The 23,207-nt window shown below is 39.7% G+C and overlaps 1 long non-coding RNA gene and 1 pseudogene across 2 annotated transcripts in view; one reads left to right on the top strand and one right to left on the bottom strand.

Moving 5' to 3' along the window:
* The window catches only part of LOC143266763 (uncharacterized), a 230,770-nt gene that overhangs the window by 90,029 nt on the left and 117,534 nt on the right, over positions 1-23,207 (bottom strand). The window lies entirely within an intron of this gene.
* On the top strand, positions 8,632-22,876 carry LOC143269161 (NACHT, LRR and PYD domains-containing protein 9B-like; annotated as a pseudogene).

Here is a 23,207-nt window from a genome sequence, read left to right as displayed (position 1 = left end):
TATGTAATTTTACGAGGTTAAAGTTAAAACCTTCCTTTTGTTTATAAAAAGGGGGAAGTGATGGGGGAATGCCTTTTTGTATGCTGTGAAAATGTGTTGCTCTGATTGGTTGATAAATAAAACTGTTTGGCCAAGGATGAGGCAGAATAGGGTTAAGCAGGACATTTTAACTAGACGCTATAAGGGGTATTCAGCAAAAAGGCATATCCCAGTCCAGTCCCAGATTGCATGTTTTATGATTTGTGACAAAAATTTGATGATGCCTTTGGTAATAGAATCTTACCAACTAGTTTTTAGGGCATCCTACAACAGGAAAAACTTTCTATACTATTTGGATACTCATGCATTTTCCAGGCAACAATTCCTAGGGAAGTATTCCATCCTTTGCAATGTGATCATTTACTAACTTATAACTTCTAGGAGTAGTGCTGTCCACCTGTGCACAGTTCCTCAACATAAACTCTTAAAATTTTTATGAGCTTCACACTAGTGAGTTTCCATGAGGCCTTTTCATATAGTCTTGTTTTTGGTTAATTCTATTCATCATCTTCCCAACCCATGTACTCATAAGACTCCTGGAACTCATATTACTTCCCTCCACTTTCATACCATATTTGGTATGATGGCTATTTTTAGTTGTCAATTTAACTACCTCTAACTAAAACCCAAAAATTGAGGGCACACCTATGAGGAATTTTTTTTTTTTTTTGCTTAATTTGAAGTAGGAAAAGCCTCTTCTAATATGTATCTTTGGATTAGGAAGACACAATTTTTTTAAGACACAGAATTTTAATCCAGATCTTACAGCTGGGAAAAATATGTGTGTTTAATCAAGATCTTGAGGTAGGAAAACATACCTTTCATGTGAGCCACAAGTTTTTCAGGAATCTTATATAAGGACATAAAAGAAGTAAGCTTTTGCCCTTTGTCTGCTTGTGCTTTCCTTACTACCAAGTCCACTCCTTCATTGGCATTAGAGCCTACTTCTTCAGGTTTACAGCATACACTAAAGACCAGCTGAAACATCTAGCATTACCAACTGAGCAATTACTGGGTTCTTGCACTTTCCCTTCACGGTCAGCCATTGATGGATTAGCTGGACTGCAGTCTGAAAGTCATTCAAGTGTGTGTGTGTGTGTATGTGTGTGTGTGTGTTTGTGTGTGTGTGTGTGTGTGTAATGTGTTTGTGTTTATGTGTGTATATGTATACATGTGTATATGTGTGTGTTTATGTGTATGTATACATGTGTATATGTATATGTATGTATATATAAATCTATGTCTATATACACATAAATATAATATGCATAATACAAAGACATATTCCATGTATGTTTGTGTATATAAATTTATGTATGCACAAAATGTCATTTATTATTTCTCACTAGATTTGCTTTTAAGTCTATTTAGTTCAATTTAGAACAGCAACACTTGCTTACATTCTAGCTTCATTTGCCCAAAATGACTCTCTTCAATACTTCCTTTTAAGGTAAAATCTGTCTTTTAGGATGAATTGAAACAAATATATACTTCCTACTTCTTGATCTAATCTACTAGTCAGTGTCTTTTTATTAGGGTATTGACACCATTAATATACAGTTACAATAAAAGGGTGACTATGGATTGCCATCCTTTTGATGATTTTGCCAAGCTCAAGCTGTTTCCTTCTATTTCCTGTTTAACTATTGTTCTAGATTGTTATATAGTTGTGGGACAAAATTTTCTTTCAAGAAGCAACTTAGCTGAAAAAAATGTTTATCTGCCTTACACTTTCACATCACAATCTACCTATGGGAAAAGTCAGAGCAGTTCCTTGATAACTTACTGAAGCAGAAACCATCTTAAAAATCTGCTAGATAACTCATTTAGAGTCTCATGCTCAGTTATATTTTTCACAGAGTCTTTTCCCACCCACCTATGGTGGATCTACTATACCAATCATCAATAAAGAAAATTACTCAAACAAAGGAACACAGGCCAATATGATATGGCAATCTCTCAACTGAATTTCTATCATATGATTCTAGATTGTGTTAAGTTGACTGATGAAGATAACTTATGCCTTTGTGGGCTAATGGATACATTTATTTTGCTCTTCAGTCTAAAATACTTCTACAAGTATAAAGCATAAAGCAGGTTTGGTGGTCATAAATTCATTTAACATATTTTTAGCATGAAGTTTTCATTTCTCCTTCAGTTATGACAAGCAGATTTGCTGGATATAGTAGTCTGGGTTGGCAGTGGTTGTCTTTTTAGAACTTGAAACACTGATTTCCAGTACCTCCTGCCTCTTAAACTCTCTTTTGACAAATCTCTTATTCTGACATGCCTTCTTTTACGTTTGATTCAGTGATTCTGTCTTGCCAATTTCAGTGTACTTTCTTTGTTTTAATTATAATATAATGAGGGAGGTTCTTTTCTGGTCTTGTCTATGTGGTATCCTAAATTCTTTTTGTATATGAATTGGCATTGGTTCTAACAAAATACTATTAGAGAGAAAATGGATTGATCTTGTTGACAATTCCATGTTACAGTTTTTTACTAAAAAGAAGACTTGGCAGGAAATTAATGAATTACATTTATAGTCAAGATCAGAAAGAGAATAAATTAAGTACACCTTCTTTTTTTTACTCAGCTCACTATCTCTTCCCTTATAAATTTATGGACCCCAACTGAGTAGGGAATGGTGCTGCCCACAATATATTTCATTCTTTTATACTATCAATTAATAATCAGGACAATCTTTCTAAAACATGCAAACAGACCAACATTATCTAGATGATTCTTCATTAAAACTCTCTTCCAAGGTAGATTAAATTGTGTCTAATTGGCATTAAAAACAAAGCAACACAAAATCCCTTTTCCTAACTATGAGAAATAATCTTAAATGTTTTATATGTCTATAAACCTTAGATTTATTCTTTCAAAGAGTGATGGAAATTCTATTTTTTATCATTATATCTTTGTTCCTGTTGGATTATCCTGTCTGCTACCTTGCCATCAGACTGTTATAATCTTTCTCTTTTTCTTTTAAAAATATTTATTATTATCTGGTGTATATGTGTGCATGGGTGTTGGTGTGGGCACACACATATCACAGAGCATTGGGGATGACAAGAAGAAAACTCTGTGGAGTCAATTGTTTCCACTAATTTTTATGGGTAATAGAATCTGAGATCTTGTCATCAGGCCTTAAAATAAGTACTTTTACCATTGAACCATTATGTAACCCAACCATTTCTTTATAGAGCCCTATTTACTTCATTTATAATTTTGTTTAGATTGTGTCTGCTAATTTATAGTTTTCATTCTACAAAAAACGTTGCTTTTATGACTTTCTGTTTAAAATGATGTCATTAGGTTTGGAGAGATGGTCCATTGCTCAATGGCAGTTGGTAAGTTTTCAGAGGAGTGAAATTTGTTTCCCAGCAACTACACCAAGTGACTCATGACATGCTGTTACTTAAGATTCAAGGGAACTGACACCTTCTCCTCTCCTATGCCAGTATACCTACACATACAAGTAGTCGCAAATGAAAAAAATCACAAAATATACAAAAATAAAGCAAATTTTTAAAAATTATTTCATTAATTATAGCTTTCCAGAGCCTTGCATTTTCTCTCAGTCTCCATGTATGCAATCATAAAGTGAAGCATTTCTATAATTGATATTCAAAGAATCTATCCTTTCCATCTATTTGCTTGAAGGACTAATGATCTGTGATGTTCATGGTATCTTTGTGATCTGTCTCTCTGTGAAGGGTCTTTAAATAAAACTTTTCACTGTTTGATAATTTCATTTTTATTAAGAGATTTTATATTCATTTTATGTATCAACACTAACCTAGCAAGTGAAGGACCTATATGACAAGAACTTTAATTCTTGAAAAAAAAAATTGAAGATGTCAGAAAATAAAAAGATCTCCCATGCACATGGATAGGAAGGATTAACATAGTAAAAATGGCAATCTTACCAAAAGCAATCTACAGATTCAATGCAATCTCCATCAAAATACCAATACACTTCTTCACAGACCTGGAAAGAATAATACTCAATTTCATATGGAAAAACAAAAAAACAGGATAGCCAAAAAAATCCTGTATAATAAAACAACCTCTGGAGGCATCACAATCCCTGACTTCAAGCTCTACTATAGAGCTACAGTAATAAAAACAGCTTGGTATTGGCATAAAAACCGACATGTGGACCAATGACATTATTCCGCACACCTATGAACATATAATTCTTGACAATGAAGCCAAAAGTGTACAATGGAAAAACAACAAATGGTGCTGGCATAACTGGATATCAGTGTGTAGAAGGCTGCAAATAGATCCATATCTGTCACCATGCACAAAACTTAGGTCCAAGTGGATCAAGCACCTCAACATAAATCCAGCTACTCTGAACCTGCTAGAAGAGAAAGTAGGAAATAGTCTTGAACACATTGGCATAGGCGATCACTTCCTAAATATAACACCAGTAGCACAGACACTGAGAGAAACAATCAATCAATGGGACCTCTTGAAACTGAGAAGTATTTGTAGAGTGAAGGACATGGTCAACAAGGCAAAGCAACAGCCTACAGAATGGGAAAAGGTGTTTCCCAACCCCACATGTGGCAGAGGACTGATATCCAGAATATATAAGGAACTCAAGAAATTAGATATCAAAATGACCAACAGTCCAATTAAGAAATGGGCTATAGAACTAAACAGAATTCTCAACAGAGGAAACTCAAATGGCTGAAAGACATTTAAGAAATTGCTCAACATCCCTAATTATCAAGGAAATGCAAATCAAAACAACTCTGAGATACCACCTTATGCCTGTCAGAATGGCTAAGATCAAAAACACTGAGGACACCTTATGCTGGAGAGGATGTGGAGCTAGGGGAACTCTCCTCCACTGCTGGTGAGAATGCAAGTTTGTAAAATCACTTTGGAAATCAATATGGTGCTTTCTTAGAGAATTGGGAATCAATCTCCCCCAAGATCCAGCTATACCACTCTTGGGCATATACCCAAGGAATGTTCAATCATACCACAAGAGCACTTGCTCAGCTATGTTCATATCAGCATTGTTTGTAATAGCCAAAACCTGGAAACAACCTAGATGCCCTTCAACAGAAGAATGGATAAATAAATTGTGGCACATATACACAATGGAATACTACTCAGCAGAGAAAAACAATGACATCATGAGGTTTGCAGACAAATGGATGGATCTAGAAAACATCATCCTGAGTGAGGTAACCCAGACTCAGAAAGACAAATATGGTATGTACTCACTCATAGGAAGATGCTAGATGTGGAAAAAGGATGACTAGACTGCTACTCACATCACCAGTGAGGCTACCTGGAAAACGGGACCCCAAGAAAGACACGGAGAAATGGATGAGATCTACATGAACAGCCTGGACATGAGTGGGAGCAATGAAGGGCGAGGGTCGAGGGAAAGAGAGCGGGAGATCCTAGCTGGATCAAGAAAAGAGAGGGAGAACAAGGAATAGGAGACCATGGTAAATGAAGACCACATGAGAAAAGGAAGAAACAAAAAGCTAAAGAGGCCCACAGAAATCCACAAAGATACCCCCACAAAAGACTGCTGGCAATGGTGGAGAGACAGCCGGGACTGACCTACTCTGGTGATGGGATGGCCAAACACCCTAATAGTTGTGCCAGAAACCCCATCCAAGGACTGAGGAATCTGGATGCAGACATCCACGGCTAGGCCCCTGGTGGAGCGCTGGGAGTCTAATTCGTGAGAAAGAGAAGGGTTTATATGAGAGAGAATTGTTGAAACCAAGGTTGGATAAAGCACAGGGACAAATAACCAAATGAATGGAAACATATGAACTATGAACCAAAGGCTGAGGGGCCCCCAACTGGATCAGGCCCTCTGAACAGGTGAGACAGTCGATTGGCTTGATCTGTTTGGGAGGCATCTAGGCAGTGGTACCAGATCCTGGGCTGGTTACATGAGTTAGCTGTTTGAAACCTGGGACTTATGCAGGGACGCTTGGCTCAATCTGGGAGGAGGGGACTGGACCTGCCTGGACTGAGTCTATCAGGTCGATCCCAGTCCTTGGGGGAGACCTTGATCTAGAGGAGGTGGGAATGGGGGTTGGGGTGGGGGGGAAGGGGAGGGGGCAGGAAGGGAGAGAACAAGGGAATCTGTGGCTATTATGTAGAAATGAATAGTATTGTAAAATAAAAAAAATAAAAAATAAATAAAAAAAAAGACCATGATAAATGAAGACCACATGAGAATAGGAAGAAGCAAAGTGCTAGAGAGGCCCACAGAAATCCACAAAGATACCCCCACAATAGACTACTGGCAATGGTTGTGAGACAGCCGGAACTGACCTACTCTGGTGATAGGATGGCCAAACACTCTAATTGTCATGCTAGAAACCCCATCCAATGACTGAGCAAACTGGATGCAGAAATCCATGGCCAGGCCCCAGGTGGAACTCCAGGAGTCAAATTGGCAAGAAAGGGGAGGGTTTGTATGAGCGAGAATTGTTGAGACCAAGGTTGGATAAAGCACAGGGACAAATAGCCAAACGAATGGAAACACATGAACTATGAACCAATAGCAGAGGAGCCCCCAACTGGATCAGGCCCTCTGAATAAGTGAGACAGTTGATTAGCTTGATCTGTTTGGGAGGCACCCAGGCAGTGGGACCGGGTCCTGTACTCTGTGCATGAGTTGGCTGTTTGGAACCTGGGGCTTATACAGGGACACTTGGCTCAGCCTGGGAGGAGGGGAATGGACCTGCCTGGACTGAATCTACCAGATTGAACTCAATCCTCAGGAGAGTCTTTGCCCTGGAGGAGATGGGAATGGGGGATGGGCTGGGGGGGAGGTTGGAGGGGGGATTGTTCATGGGAGGGGGGAGAACAAGGGAATCTGTGGCTGATATGTAAAATTAAATTAAATTATAAAAAAAAGAATTCCCAATTGTCTCACCAGATCTGCCAATGATAACAAGATGATGTGAGGCTGACTGCTTCTAAATAGAACAGTAGAAGCCCACAAGCATTTTTCAAGTGTGGCCGCAGCCCAAGGAAGGGGTCCAGCGAGAGCCCAACCCACCAGGAGAAAAGAAGCCAAAGAGCCAGCCATCTACATGAGGGGGACATGCAAAAGCAACTAACTGCTGTGGCATTTGGAGCTCAAATACCTGTGTGTGTAATTTGCTGCAGAGAGGCTATAACAGAAAAATCCAAAAAGAAAGAAAAACCTAGCCAGTGGAGTAGTGACTCCAGGCACCTGCAGCTCCAGACTGTACTGGTGGCTGCAAAGTCAGAAGCAAGTGGCTTTTTCATGAATTCATGCCCCAAAAGATGGACATCAGGTGTAGCATAATTTCTATTTGGCCTTAATAATAAAAACCCAGAGTGAGATATCCCAGCAAAAGCTGCAAGATCAGAGAAGCAGATCAGCTAGCCACTACAAAGACTTCTTACCTCTAGGAATCCTCAGACTGAAAGGGCCAACCTTCTGTCTCCGCCTTGCCTTATCACTTCCTCTCTCCACCCAGGCATATCACTTCCTATTTCCTCCCAAGTGTTGGAATTATAGGTGTGCATCTCCCAAGTACTGGGATCAAAGGCATAAGATCCGAGTGCTGGGATTAAAGGTGTGTGCCACCACTACCTGGCCTCTAGTGGCTAGTTTCTCACTCTGATCTCCAGGCAAGCTTTATTTGTTGGAGCACAAGCAAAATGTCACAACACTATGTGACAATGTGGGCATGCTTGTACCAAGGATTGACCGTGGAAGTGAGAAGACAACATCAGGTCTTGAGCATTGCTATGTACTTTGTTTGAAATGGGGTCTCTTTTTTCTTGTTCATCCTTGTGTATACCAGACCCAAGCTTCAAAGAATTCTGTTACCACACCCATCTATAGAAGGAGCATTGGGGAGACAAGCAGAGGCTACATCACAAGATTTGTGTGATTTCTGATCATTAAAACTCAGTTCCTCAAACATGTTTGGACAATTGTTTCCACTGAGTCATCTCTTGAATTCAGCTTTTAGTCGCTTTAAGTGACTTAACTCCATCATATATTGCATAGTTCACTTTCTCTTTACAAATTCTCTGTAAGGCATTTACCTGGAGCCTTCTATCCAGTCTTAGATTCTTTGAATGTATGTTTAAGGCTGGTCTGACCCTTTCTGAACCTTCTCTCCTGACTTGATCCAGTGAATCCATCAGGAAATTGGAAACAATGTAAGTGTGCAAAGGAGACCGAGACATGAAGAGCGAGAGCACAACCAGAGCAGAAACTGAAGATACTGAGATTATGGAGAACACAGCAGAGCAGCACTGAGAATGTTCATGAAGCTTTGTATAGGCAGAAGGCTACTCGTGGAATGTCTCCAATTATCAGTGTTTTTGAGGTTTCAGCCTCAAGGAGACACTATTGAGAAATTTTGGAACCTTAGTTGTAGATGTCAATGGGAGGAGATCTCCCATAGAAGGAGTTAGATAGTTCTCCAGAAAGGGTGATAAGAAAAAAGTCCAAGACTAGCCATGCCTGAGGGACCCTGTGGCTTCCTTTGTTGGTGTGAGTAATTTTCCCAGAACATGCTCTTGTCCTTGCAACCTGCCAGTAAGATGTCTCCTAATGTCATCAGGGGTAAGTATGTGATGTGATGAGTTTGCTAATGAACTTGATTTTATCAGTTCACTATCTGTGTGAACTCAAATATCATGTGTGTCTCAAATATCATTGAGTTGAATGCTGAAAATACAGACTAGATTGATAATTCTTAGTAAAGCTGTTTGCCATTTGCAGAAGAATGAAGAATATCAAGCTGATCCCATTATCATGCTTTGTATTTGACATTTTCTTCCTTCCCACACACAGTCCCATATAGATCATGGTTTGAGCACATCTGTGGCTGGCTGTCGATGAGAAAATGTGATAACTTCCTGATACTGAGCATTGAAGACTCGAAAAGGGTAAGCATCATTCTTACAGGCACCGCACAGTTAATAACTAGAAGAAACAGTACTTCAGCCTCTGTTACCTTGTTGAAATAGATGTGGTAATCAAGAAGATTACTGATAGTTGTGAATTCCTATTGTTTGTATTTTTTTCTTCTTTACTATATTTTATTATTTAAAACAATTTTATACTTCAATGTATTTTGATCATATTAATTCCTTCCCAAGGTCTTTCCAGATGTTCCACCCCTATTTACTCATCCAACTTTAAGTTTTTCTCAAAAAAAAGAAGAAACAAAAACCCAGTACAATAACAAGATCCCCCAAATAAAAAATATAAAGAAATAAAATATAAATATAATGATGTTCTAGATAGTTGTACATCAACTTGACATGGGGAAACTCTCAGACTTGTGGTTGTGGTCATCGCAGTTGTGGGGTGGAAGTAGTATGAAGACTAGAAGAGGAAGAAGAAGAAGAGAGAGAACTTAAAATCTATCTGTCTTTCTGGATTTTTAATTTTCTTTTTCAATTCCTTTATTATGTATTTGTTTACTTTTCAAAAAAACATATTATAAGGTTAAAAAAAATGAATTTTAAATGGAACAGAACCTGAAAGTGTTTGCTTTTAGATGAATGATCAGATTGTGGCTTGAAGGTAATAAACTGAATCTATCTAGAAATGAAAGGAAGATTAAAGGAGCTCTCACTTCCCTGAAGGATTTATTATGGTTAATGGTAAGCAAGGACCAGACCTGTCAGGGTACATATACCTTTTCCTTCATTTATGGGGGGAGTTGACAACATTATGGACCTCATAAATTGCACTGACAACACATTGATTTGTTTTATGATATCTGCTTGAACCCTAACCTCACTTCTTATGACATCTTGGTGTTGGGTGTCTCTCAGCCATTATGTTACATTCTTCAGCTAATGGGGTCTAAGCCTGCACTCTTATAGCACCCAGGAGAAGCAGACCATGGGAAATATCACATTGAACTGGACCCTCTCACATCAATTGATATAAATAGGACTGGGAAAATAAAAAATTAACCAGAATTAATCTCTCTACATAGTTTTAACAGTAAATTTGAATGTCCCAAATTTCCAGTTAAAAACTATAGTTTTGAAAAATGGAAATATAAAGTTGCATCTCATTTTGTAAAGACATGCCTTGGTGCCAAAAAGTGATCAGATCTTGGTAAATAAAGGGACTTATCACTAAATCTTGTCACTGGAGCACTCTATCCCTATGACTTATATAGACCCACATTGTAGAAGGATAAAACAGTTTCTTGTGAGTTTTCCTCTGACCTCCACAATAACTACTATTAACAGCAAAATAGGCTCTTACTATCATAAAATACTTTAAAAAGAAAGAGACATATCTTTATTATCTATGGAAAGAAAGGCTGAGAATATCTTATAAGAAATACACTGTAGAAAAAATCATTCACTGCTCTTCTCTTAAAGTAAGTTGAACAAGACTTAAGAAGGTATATCTAAGTAAATTTATTTTAATGGACTTGTTTACTTACTCTAAAATATTAATGCCACAATGCTGGACACTGGAAAATAATAATCGGGGTTTAAATAGTTATGAGATAGTGAGAGTGTGGAAGTAAGCAAGAATATTAAATTCAAAGACAGACAGTGTGGTGATGGGGAGAAGTATAAAGGGAAGAGGTAGACCAGAAGGAGAGAATTTAATAGAGTTAAGAAAGACAATGTTATTCTCGGCTCTTTTGGTCCACTTGTCCCCTCTCTCTTGCCTCTTCTCCCTTGCCCCACTCTCCATCCCCTCCTTCTCTCATGATCCAGTCTCTTCTGCTGGCCATATTCAGTCTACTATTTATTTTCTGTCTCTGTTCGTCAGCATAGAATCAACCATGTGACTGGTAGCCATCTTTACTAAAGTTAAAAAGAGTATATGGCATGTAACTTTGCCATCATCTTTATTAAAGTGACCCCGTGGTATAAAACAACTAAAGCAATAGCTACAAAACATGTTATTCACACTGAGCCCTCTGCTAATTATTGTATATCTTTTTTAGATTAAGAAAGCAACAGCAGGTCTTCAAAATATTTTGGATTAGGATAAATTTTTGTAAGATGATAAATTCCCAAGGTTGTAAAGATATGTTCAGGTTAACAGAAACTGAGTTACAGATTTTTGTCTAACTACTTAGGCCTTTGCTGATTTTTCAACACTGAGCTTCTAGAAAATTTTAGATAAGAAACAAAATGTTTGATAATAGGGCAGTATTTGTTAAACCTTGTATTATGAAGTTCTACTCAGATTAACAAAACTCTATTTAGAGATTTATGTCTAACCAGTAACATCTTTGTTCTGTTGAATACTAGGCTTTAAGAATATGTTAAATGGTAAAACATCTGTAGTGAACTTCTGCCCTCCAGCGTTTTCCCATTGTGCTGTAAGCCTATATTCAAGACCTCCTCCCTCCTTCAATAAACAGTATTCAGTATTTTAAAAAAAATAATATGTTAAATGATGAGAAGCATGTGTTTGTTTGGTAAATAAAAGATGTTTGACGTGTAAGGTTAATAAATTCTTAACATCTACTCAGGCTTGTGGAAACTATCTTGAAATTACTTATCTAGCCTGTTTTCCTTTGCAGCTTGATGTGGGTGCTGGGAACTGAGTTCAGTTCCTCTGCAAGAGCAATATGCGCTCTTAATCTCTTACCTGCTACTCCAACCCATATGTATGTATTTCCTCATTTGTGGAGGTACAGTTGAACACATGTGGAGATCAGAGGACAACTTGTTGGAGTTGCTTGTGGGTGCTGTGTGCCCCCATCCATGAGCCATGTTGGCAGCCCAACACTCAACATTTCATAATGTGTGAATATAGTAATTCTTTTTTTCAAAATACAATAATAATTTAATGGCATTCAAAACTCTGTACGGATACCAATTTTCCTTTTTGAAAAATTTTTTGGCACCACACGCATGCAGTTCCTGTGGTGGCCAGAAGAGGGCAGGGATCCCTGAAGCTGAACTTAACAGTGGCTGAATAGGTGTTGGGTAGTATACCCAGGTCCTCTGGAAGAGCAGCGAGTGCTCTTAACTTAGTGAACATTTCTAATGCACCACACACTGATACATGCATGTCCCACTCTCAGAGAAGACAGTAAGCCCTTGCCCTCCGAACGCCTGGTGCCAGAAATCAAAATATATATATCAACCTGTGGTACTGATCATGTGCCAGTTGCCTGCTAACTATCCCCATGAATGAACAGAGAAACACTTTCTATTAATCTCATTTGGCTTAGGATGTTGACACAGATACATTAATGTATCTAAAACAATGATATGCATATGATTTAACCCTGGACAACTTGACACCCAAATTTGTTACCCATAGACTTGAACTCATATAACCCCAAAGTTCATTTCTCTCTGTCCTGTTGCCTGAATCAAATATTGCTTTGACTAAGCATAAAATTATAAACATGTATATCAAACTGAAAATTTTTAAATAGAATGACTTCTAAATGACTTACTGGAGGTATTAGATCTGATACTGGAGGTATTAGTTTTAGACTGAACAACAACATTCTGAGCTCTAACTCATGAAATTATGTACAAATGAAGTACTTCTGGATTTTGTCCTGGGGAGGTACCATGCCCTTTGCAAATTTGGAAAGCAATACCCAGAATTCATGCTTTATAGTAGCTGTTACTCAGAGGTGAGTTTCCAGTTTGGTCATAATGCTTTTACAGTCGACATATCAAATATATTATAACCTTGGATGCAGCAAAATAACTGAGTGTCTGGGGTTTGAGCTTCATGCTGGGCACCAAGATGAGACTGGCTGGCTGGTGAGTTGTTTTTCTCTGTGATTAAAGAATGTAAGGGAGGAAAGGGTTCCAAGGAAAGTGAAAGCAAGGTTTATTGGCATTGTAAAATATTTTTTGGTAGAGAAGGGATCCAATATATGGAGACAGTTGACTCTAGAGGGTTCCGAGGTTTTTCTTTAAATACCCCTAGCTTCTGGAGACCTCCCTTCTCTATTGGCCCTGAAATATTCATGTACCCCATTTAGCATAGAAATTTGAGTTGGCCATGAGTCAGTCAACTCTCCCATGCATGCTCACAAGCACGGGAAGAGCTGCATACAGTAGAGGTCTCTATCTAGAGGTGTGGGTGTAGAAAGAACTCGTTGGTTGGTTGGGTTAGGGTGGGGCCCAACCATTCTTCATTTGTAGTGTAACAGGAAGAAAAACCATATCAGATGAAGGGAATAGGAAACTTACTGCAGGGGAAGGGGTGGGTGGCTCTCCTCCTTTTCTTCTTTCCTTGGGACTCATGGCCTCACTTGATCACCCAGATGCGTAGATCATTCACTATATGTGTATTTAAAAAAAAAAAAAACTGTGATTCATTCTCAGGAGGATCCTGTTCCGAACTGCCTTGTATTCTGATTTCATCCAACTCTGATAAACGAAGTCCATACAAAGAGATTATAAAGACTACATTTCAACACATATGATCCAATGAGACCTTCATTCTAATGGATAATGAAAACTACCAAATAAGTGTAGAAGAGCAGTACAAGGCATTGCAAGAAGTATTTTATTGTCCCTCAGAGCCGGTCACTGCAGTTGTACTAGGTTGTAAAGGAAAAGGAAAAACTACTTTCTTAAGAAAAGCAATGTTGGACTGGGCATCAGGAAACTTATGACAGAATAGATTTCTTCATCTCTCCCCTTGCACTTAACAATATCAGAGAGTTGAGCTTAGCTCAGCTTATGTTAACTAAGTTGTCTGAGGCTTCAGAGACACTGGAAGATATCTGATCTGATCCAAAGAGAATCTTGTTTATCCTGGAGGGAATTGAATATCTGAAATTTGACTTGGAACTCAGGACAAACTTGTGCAATGACTGGGGGAAGATGCTGCTGACACAAATTGTCTTCAGCAGTTTGCTACAGGAAGTAATGCTCCCAGAATCCTCTCTGCTTATTGAATTGGGAAACCCAAGTGTACCAAAAAATCTAACCCTTGCTGCGGTATCCAAGGGAGATAGCTATTCATGGATTCACTGACGAGACCACAAAGTTCTATTGTATGTGCTTCTTTGCGCAGTAACTAGAAAGGCTTACAAGTCTTTGATTATTTAAAAACAATTCAACAATTACTCACTTTATGCAGAGATCCTTATATATACTGGGTGTCCTGTAGTATTTTAAAGTGGCAATGGGACAGGAGAAAGGAAATAAACTTAGTTGATGTAACAGATTCGATTATCTACACATGCTTTATAGTGAGCTCATTCAGATCAGTGTATGACAATTGTCCACCTAATCAGAACAGAGCACCATCAAAGACCCTGTGTACCTTGGCTGTAGAGGCAATGTGGAAACAGGTATTTGTGTTCAAGTGTGAGGATCTCAGGAAGAATGAAATATTGGAATCTGAGGAGGCAGTGTGGCTGGGAATGAATTTTCTCTGTACTAAAGGTGACAACTTCATGCTTTACCATTCTATACTACAGTCGTATTTCACTGCCCTGTTCTATTTCCTCAGACAAGAGAGAGGCACAGCTCACTCTGTCATTGGAAGCCTGCCCCAACTTCTAAGAGAAGTTTATGCTCATGGCCAAACCATGGCTCCTGACAGGGCTATTTGTGTTTGGAATTGCCAGTGAAAAAGTCACTGACATACTGAAACCACACTTTGGTTTTATACCATCCAAAGAGATAAAACAGGAAATCCTCAAATGCTTTAGTAGTTTGAGTCAAGCAGAGTGTAGTGAGAAACTGATGAATGCCCAGAGTTTGTTTGAGAGTCTACTTGACAACCAGGAAGAAAGCTTTGAAACAGATGTGATGGATCTATTTGAAGAAATGACTGTTGATATTAGTAATGTTGATGCATTGTCAGAGGCTACATATGGTCTGCTGAAATCTCAAAAATTAAAGAAACTTCATCTGCATATACAACACAGTATTTTCAGAAATCTATAACCCAGAAGATGATAACTTAGAAGACCTTGAACACAACAAAAGGTAAGCACAACTCTGAAGCTTGTCTTCAGGTCTTCCAGTTTTGCCTTAGCGTCCATGCATAATTTTATACATGTGTTTGTGTGCATGCTGTATCCATATGAATTTGTGAACAAGTCAGAGGAAGATGTGGGGTGGCTTTCTTTGTTGTCCTCTGCCTTCAGCCTTTGAGAGAATCTCTCACCACCCTTGAAGCTCACCATCTTGACTAGGCTAACTGGCCAGATGAATACCAGGGTCTACCTGTCTCCCTCTTCTAATGTTGAGCCAACAGCCTCAAGCCACCATGCTCAGCTTTTTAGGTCAGTGCTGTGGATCTGAACTCAAGTCCTCATACTTGCACAGCCTACATGCCTACCCACTGATCCCTCTCTCCAGCATGGCATTTCCTAACTTCTTACACCTCTATGCTTGAGTGTTTAGATGGCATAGTCAGGAAGCCTATCTGTTGAGTCTTGGCACTGCCATTCGGAGCTATGTGGCCCTGGAAAGTTGTGTTTTGAGTTCCTCCATTTATACAAAGAACAAACTTGTGACAAGGCCAGTTGTGAGGTGGAAATGTGAGCAGCTTTGCTGCAGTGTCTGGCTCTTTTCCTTCATCCATAGAGTGTTTAGTGTCCTGGTGACTACACTGGAGAAGATTCTGGGAACTCGTATCTGGTTTGAGGCTGTGCTCATACTACATTGCTCTAGTTGCCTTGCCTTGCATTGGCTTTAGGCTGCTAGCTCATACTTGATCTTTCAAATGTGTAGCATCTTTGATGATATTATTGGGCGTAGCTTGCTTACTCATTCAGGAGTCCCAAATATCTACCCGAATTCACATAGAAATCATGTTTTCTCACTTCAGGAGGAGACCCTAGAGAACAGAGAAGGCTGGGTGTCTTCAACAGTGATATGTACCTATTAACAATGAGTTTTCCAAAGACTCAATCTAGTTCACCTCATATCAAGCCATGCTTCTTTATTATAATTTTTCTTCAATGTATTCATTCACAATTTCATACCTATAGGTAATGCATTCTGGTTACTCTCACCTTCTACTCTATTCTGTTCCCCTTCCACCCCATCACACTAACTTCTTTATCAGCTCCTTTCTCACATTCACGTCTTTTTGTTGTGTCAGCTGTTGAGTTTAACGAGGGCTATCAGTGTGTGTATGGGTTTGGAACTGTGCATTAGACCCTGGTGGACTGACTTGTGGGTACAAAACTGGAGATGGCTGCTCCTCCCTGAGAATCCACCAGTAGTCATGATGTTAGCAGGGAGGGGCAGAGCTGTGTGAGACTCTCCCCGGCTTCTGATTGACTGGTAACAGGCCCGATCTTGTACAGGCAGTGGCTCTTATGGGATTAAGACCACAATGGCTACACCATGCCCAGAAGATGGTATTTTATAGCCCACAGGGCCCTCTCTCTCCTCTCTGTCTCTGTCTCTTGGTACTCCTTTTCCTTTTTTTAAAGATTTATTTATTTTAAGATTTTTTTATTTAAGATTTATTTATTTATTTTTATTTAATGCATATAAGTGTTTTGCCTGCATGTATGTCTATGTACCATGTGTGCCTCATTGAGGGGGTTGGGAGTGATCTGCCTATCTTAGGAATGTCTCGAATTGAATTTAGGCACCAGAGAATAATGATGTGTTATCTCATTGCAGAAAGGCAATAAGATATTGGAGGATGTTGTGAAAAATTTTCCGGGACTTGCAGGTGTTAGATCTGGACAGCTGTAATTTCAAGGAAACTGCCATTAAGCATCTCTGTGACTCGATGTATCCACTTCTAAGAATCCTCTGACTGTGCTTAAGCTTCAAAGCTTGTCATAAGTTTCATAGGCATCCATCCTTTAAGTAGATAGAAGATATTCTATCTCTTCCTTGAAGAGGTTAATGCATAATAAGCGCAGAAATAAATCCAAAGTAGCAAAAGCAATAGCCAAGAGCCACATACCTGAGGTTTTTCTATGTAGGGATTTGTAAATGTCTATACATCGTGTGTGTGTGTGTGTGTGTGTGTGTGTGTGTGTGTGTGTGTTTGTACATACATGTACACAGCCAACAGGAGTTGAATATGTTCTAGAGACTGCAATAAATGTTAAATAAAAATCTAGTTGTGTCTATGTATGTGTGCATCTGAATTGGGTCCTCTGGAGTGAGAGTTATAATAAATCATGAGCTTCCTGACATGGATAACTAGAATGCCCAAACAAGCATACTTTGTGAGGCAAAGTGTGGAAGAGGATGTCTACAAGTTGCTTGGCCATGTACCCCCACATCCTGGTATAATTCGCCATTTGGCCTTATTGCACAGGTGTCCCTTCATGACTAACTTTGGAGATGGTGCATTATTTCACACTCTTCTTCCACTACCTCACCTGAAATCTGTGAACCTGTATGGCACCAATCTCTCCGATGATGTGGTTCAAAATATGTGCTCTGTGCCGAAATGCCCAGCATGCAGAGTGGAGGAACTACTGTAAGTCAATTCATTGTCTACACTCAGTAATTTCATTAAAATTACTTTTTTTTTTGTTTTTGGAGACAGGGTTTCTCTGTGTAGCTTTGTGCCTTTCCTGGAACTCACTTGGTAGCCCAGTCTGGCCTCGAACTCTCAAAGATCCGCCTGGCTCTGCCTCCCGAGTGCTGGGATTAAAGGCGTGCGCCACCACCGCCCGGCAAATTACTTTTAAAATCACTTTTAAGGTTTATCTTTGAAAGTTCTGACTTGCATTAGCACATATTACACAAAATGAATTTCATTATGATAGTTTCTTTTTCTCTTTATAAAAGTGTGCGTGTGCCTATATGTAGGTACCTTCAGAAGCCAGAGAGGGCTGTGAATTACCTGATGTGGGTTCCTACTCCAGTCCTCTGTTGAAGCAGCAAGTGCTCTTACCTGCTGATCTGCTCTCCACCTCCCCCATGACACCATTTCGCCCATGTTTATAATGTACTTCGATCACATTCACTTGTGTGCCGTTGGTTCCCACTCCCTTCGGAAAATTTCCCCTTGTATTTTGATGACTTCCTTTGTTTTCTAATGGCTTGAATACCAACATAATAGCATATCTGGATTGTATTACACTCATTACTTGGTGTGGGGGGCAGGGCACCTGTGGAAATCAGAGGTCAGCAGGCAGAGGCACCTTGTGAAAACTACCAGAAGAGAAACAATCCGTAAGCAAAACTTCCACATGGCCTTTGACAGGAGGCTAAGAAGAAAGTAGGAGGCAGCCCTGCAACTGCAGGGCAATGTGGAAACGGCGTGAGAATGAGTTGAAGTCAACAGGGTACTGATGCTCTTAAGCTACATGATAGCTCAGAGTGAGTTTATCACCACTGGTGCTGTGGTATGGTGGCTCATGCTGAGAAACTTGCATTGCAGTCTTTTCCTCTGGCTGTGTACAGGAATTACAAACCTTTGTCATTTCGTGAGAGCTTGGTGATGGTGGCAGAATCACTTCTTCTGATATTTGGACTGTGGCCTTGATTCCTGACACAAAGCTTCCCACCTCTTGGCGTTCTCCAGGTGATAGGATCAACTTGCATTCTAATGAATGGTCTTTGGTGGGCAACTGCATAGTGACCAGTCCCCAGAAGAACCAAGCTGGAACCATGTTCTGTAGCTTGTCATTCTCATCCCCCATCCCCAGTAAGAATGTTAGTTTGGAGTTAGCCTATCATATTTACATAATAAAGACTCCATTAAAAAAAAACCCAAAAAGTTTGGAACATTTTATCCTGCTTTGTATTAACTGTCACCTTGACTCAAAGAACAACATCTTGATTTAGTGATTGTCTTTATCAGATTGGGCATGTCTATGAGGGATTATCCTGATGGTTAATTAATATAAGAGGGTACAGTCTGCTATAAAGAGGTATGGTTCCCTGGGTGGGTGGTTCTGGTCTTTATAGGAAGTCTGCTAAGCAAGAAGCAGCTCCTTCATGATTCTTGCATCCGGGTTCCTGCTCTGACTTCCTCAATGATGGACTGTGAGCTGGAAGTATAAGCCAAACTGTTTCTTCTCTAACCAGCTTTGGTCAGGGTGTTTTATCACAGTGATGGGATGAAAGGAGAACCAGGGGTCTTCTAGTTTGGCAAATATATCCATATGGAGCACTCTACATCCATAAGGCAATTTGCACGTACTTGGGATCCTTCTAGATCTTATTTCATGCTTGTGATCTGTTTCTATTATCTTCCATCATATCTTTTGAATATGCTAAACTGACAACCCATAAGTTTTATGGTCTCCTCTGTAAGTTAAACACAAGGAGCAGGTTTTAATAATGTCAGAAGCAGAGGTCTAACACAATGGGCTTTCTAACTGTTAACTGAAATCTAGAGGGGAGGGTCACTGTGATGGACTCAAGAAGTGTGTGTGTGTGTGTGTGTGTGTGTGTGTGTGTGTGTGTGTGTGTGTGTGTGTGTATGTGTTACAGTGATATTGGTAATCATACATACTGGGTTACAGACCATATTTTAGTTATGGGGTCTATCTCTGCATTTAAGGGCAGGACTTCTACCCACTACATTCCAGGAACACCCTGTCTCTCTGTTGGTTCTTGTGGCAACCCATAACCTTACCAGCATTTCCAAATGGATCCCAGAGAGTAAAAGTTACCCATAGCTGAAAACCACTGGCTTGGGCTTATTCCCAATCAGTAGAACTCTGTAATTCACAATGATAGTCACAGAATGATACTTACGAATTAAATAAGCCTATGATGTAGGTGTGGACTGGTATGTACAGTATTAGAATCTGGGTCATTTGTTTGAACAATAGGTAGTCTTACATAGATCACCTGAAGATGTTATTCCTAACCTGTGACGTGTACCTCACATGTAGGTTAGGGAAATGTGACATCTCAAGTGAGGCTTGTGGCATGATTGCTACTTTTCTAACCTACTGCAAGGTGAAACATCTCTCATTGGTTGAAAATCCCTTGAAGAACAAATGAGTGATGTTACTGTGTGAATCCTGAAGCATCCAAGCTGTGTCCTGGAGACACTGATGTGAGTTGGTCTGGGAGAACATGCCCTGGAGATATTGCAGAACCCTGCACATGGATGCAGCCATCATAAAAGTGGTCAAATACCCACTAAGGAATGCATGAGGACAAGGGATGTGTCACTAGACTCAGTCACTTGTCCATGCCTCAGTTGCCAAATCAGTAAGTGGAGCAAATGCAAACAGATACACCATGAGACCAACTTTAGACAAGGCAATACTAGCTCTGAAATTCCTTATATATAATTTTTAGCTTAATGAATATGAATATTATGGGGGTAAATGATGCCCCTGGAAAGAGATTGGATACCAGGCAAGAGGAGAATATGAGGAAGAAAAAATTCCTTTCAAAGGCAGAGCTTCCTCCATCTTACCTAAGTCACTGTAAACTATCTCCTGTCCTGAGGTTGAGTTTGGTTGCTCATGGTAGCAGAATACCAGACTAATATTGGGATCTAATTGCTAGCAATCAACGGAGTTGATTTAATGATCAAGGAATTTATTTGGGGATTAACTCACAACCATAGGAGATTTATCATAGGGTCTAGGAGAGCTGAGCTATGTCCCACGCTGAATGGCTTGGTCCAAGACTTCAGCATCCAAACCACGATGTAGCCAAGAGACAGATGCATATATGCATCCTAGGTTAACAAGTTCCCCAGTAGGGATGCCCCAGGGGCATGTTCCTCAAAGTCATAGGCAGGTGTAACAGCTACAGCTGCCTCACTAGGGTCAGTGCTTCAGGGCCTGGCTCAAACAGCTACCCACCACAGACTATTGTCCCATGGAAGCCATAGTAAATAACTTTATTGTTCCATCAATCAAAGGCCTTAGGATGGGGAATTACTCAAAGATACCTGGGTTCATAGAAGAGAAAGATTATACAAACACAAAATAAGTTGTGTCCTCTCTGACCATGTATTCATGCAGTAGAATGTACCCATGCAGCTTACAGACATGAACATGAATATGAAATGTAAGAACAGTGAATATGGACCATTATGGAGACATTTATTTATGGAAGAAAACTAGTGCAGATTAAGTAGCTCTTTCATGAACTGCTTATGACTAGACCAGAAATGTTCCATATTCCATTTAAATTTCCTTTGGAATATTTGCATATCATGAGTCTTGGTAATGGTTCCTAATTCCAAACATGAAATTTATTTGCATGATATATAAAATATGTGCACATGCCTTGGAGATAATTTTATGTAAAACTTTCAGTGCCATTGTGTTTCCATCTTGGCTGGATACATGATAGCACTTGTGGAATTTTCCAACTGTGTACCATGTGAATGCATGAGCAGCAGAAGCCAGAAGAGGTCAATAACCCCCTGGAACTATGGTTACAGGAGACTTGTGAGTACCATGTAGGTGTTATGTGGATGCTTAGAACTGAACCCCGTGTCCTCTGCAAGATCAGCAAGTGATCTTAAATGCTGCACCATGTCTCCAGTCCTGATGTGAAACTTGTAAAAGAAAAGGAGAAAGATGCACTACAAAAAGTTGAAAGATAGCCGGGCGGTGGTGGCACACGCCTTTAATCCCAGCACTTGGGAGGCAGAGGCAGGTGGATCTCTGTGAGTTCGAGGCCAGCCTGGTCTCCAAAGCGAGTTCCAGAAAAGGCGCAAAGCTACACAGAGAAACCCTGTCTTGAAAATCCAAAAAAAAAAAAAAAAAAAAAAAAAAAAAAAAAAAGTTGAAAGATATTTCAGGAGAGGTAGGAAAAAATAACATTTGAAGACAAAATTATTTAGTTATTTAATTACTAGTTATTATAGGGTAGCTTGAATTAAATTACACATGGTGACTAGTAATTATAAAGAACTGCATTAAGCATGAGTTATTTCAAATAATATCTAGTCTTTAAAACACTAGCCTTTAACCCACACAAATAACAGGATGAGGAAAAATATTTAAAAGAAAATTGCAGGACTGGGCTGGGTAGTAGCTAGGTTGGTAAAACCCTTGCCACTCTAGCCTGATGCCGTGAGTTTGATCCCCAGAGCCCATGTGAAAAATCCAGGCATGGTGACACACTGCAGAAGTGGAGACAGCAGGACCCCTAGGGCTCACTGGACAACCAGCCATGTCTAATAAATAAGTTCCAGAAATTGAGAGACCCTGTCTCAAAGGAGGTGGGTGGTGTTCCAGAGTGTGACACCTAAACTTGCGCTCTGACCTGTACATCTATATACACCTGCACAGAGACATATACACACTCATGGACAACAAAAAAAATTTAAAATGTAATGGAAGATATTTCACGAGGGCAGGATTCTGCAACATGGTGAATTTCTGATATAGGTGGAAGAATTAGTTGATTGTTTTGCAAGTAAGTTGACAAATCAGTCAATTTTGGAAACATTTGTGGTGATCTACAACCTCAGGTTTTCAAAACTTTTGTTTGAAAATGTTTCCATCATGTGTGTATACCCACACACATATGGAGGACAGAAGAAAACTTGTGGAAGTTGGTTATTTCCTTCCATCATGTGAGATTGAACTAGGGTCCTCAGGCTTGGTGTCAAGGGCCTTTACCTGCATGTGGAGCCATCTCACCAGCCCATTTCAAAATTTCTTCATGCAACGTGGAGATTCAGTATAGGGAGAACATGACAGTCTTTGCAGAGGCATGTGATGCTGTGACAATGAGTGAGCTGCTGATGTGTGACCCTCTTTGCAGGTTGTCGTGTTGCTGTCTCAGCTTCAATGCCTGTGGCCATCTCTCCAAAGCCCTGTTGTGCAAAAAATACTGCTCTCTTCTTGACCTGGGGTCAAACATCCTGGAAGATACTGGATTGAACTTTCTGTGTGAAGCTTTGAAGGACCCAAAGTGCACCCTTCAGGAGTTATGGTAGGGCTGTGTTCTCATCCATTATGGGGAATGTGGTTTTGGATGTTGGTGTCGAGGAGTAAGTAGGAGGGTAGAATTGTGTGAATGTCAGTGTCTCCACAGAGTCTGTGGTGAAGCCGACCACTCATGACCCATCTGTGGCTCAGCATTCACATTCACTTGCTCTCAGCATTTTTGACCAGTTGTGAATCTGCATTAACCACTACCTATGGCGGAAAAAAAAAGGGGGGGGGGCTTCTTTGACCAAGGCTGTGAGTACAAATCTATGGGTATAAATGTAAACATTTAGATGGCAATTTCACAACATGTCCATTTAAAGGAACCACAGGAACCAC

This window comes from Peromyscus maniculatus, chromosome 1 (genome assembly GCF_049852395.1).
Source record: "Peromyscus maniculatus bairdii isolate BWxNUB_F1_BW_parent chromosome 1, HU_Pman_BW_mat_3.1, whole genome shotgun sequence".
Lineage (NCBI taxonomy): Eukaryota > Metazoa > Chordata > Mammalia > Rodentia > Cricetidae > Peromyscus > Peromyscus maniculatus.
The sequence above is the reverse complement of the archived record's forward strand: the minus strand, read 5'-3'. Positions and strand labels throughout refer to the sequence as shown.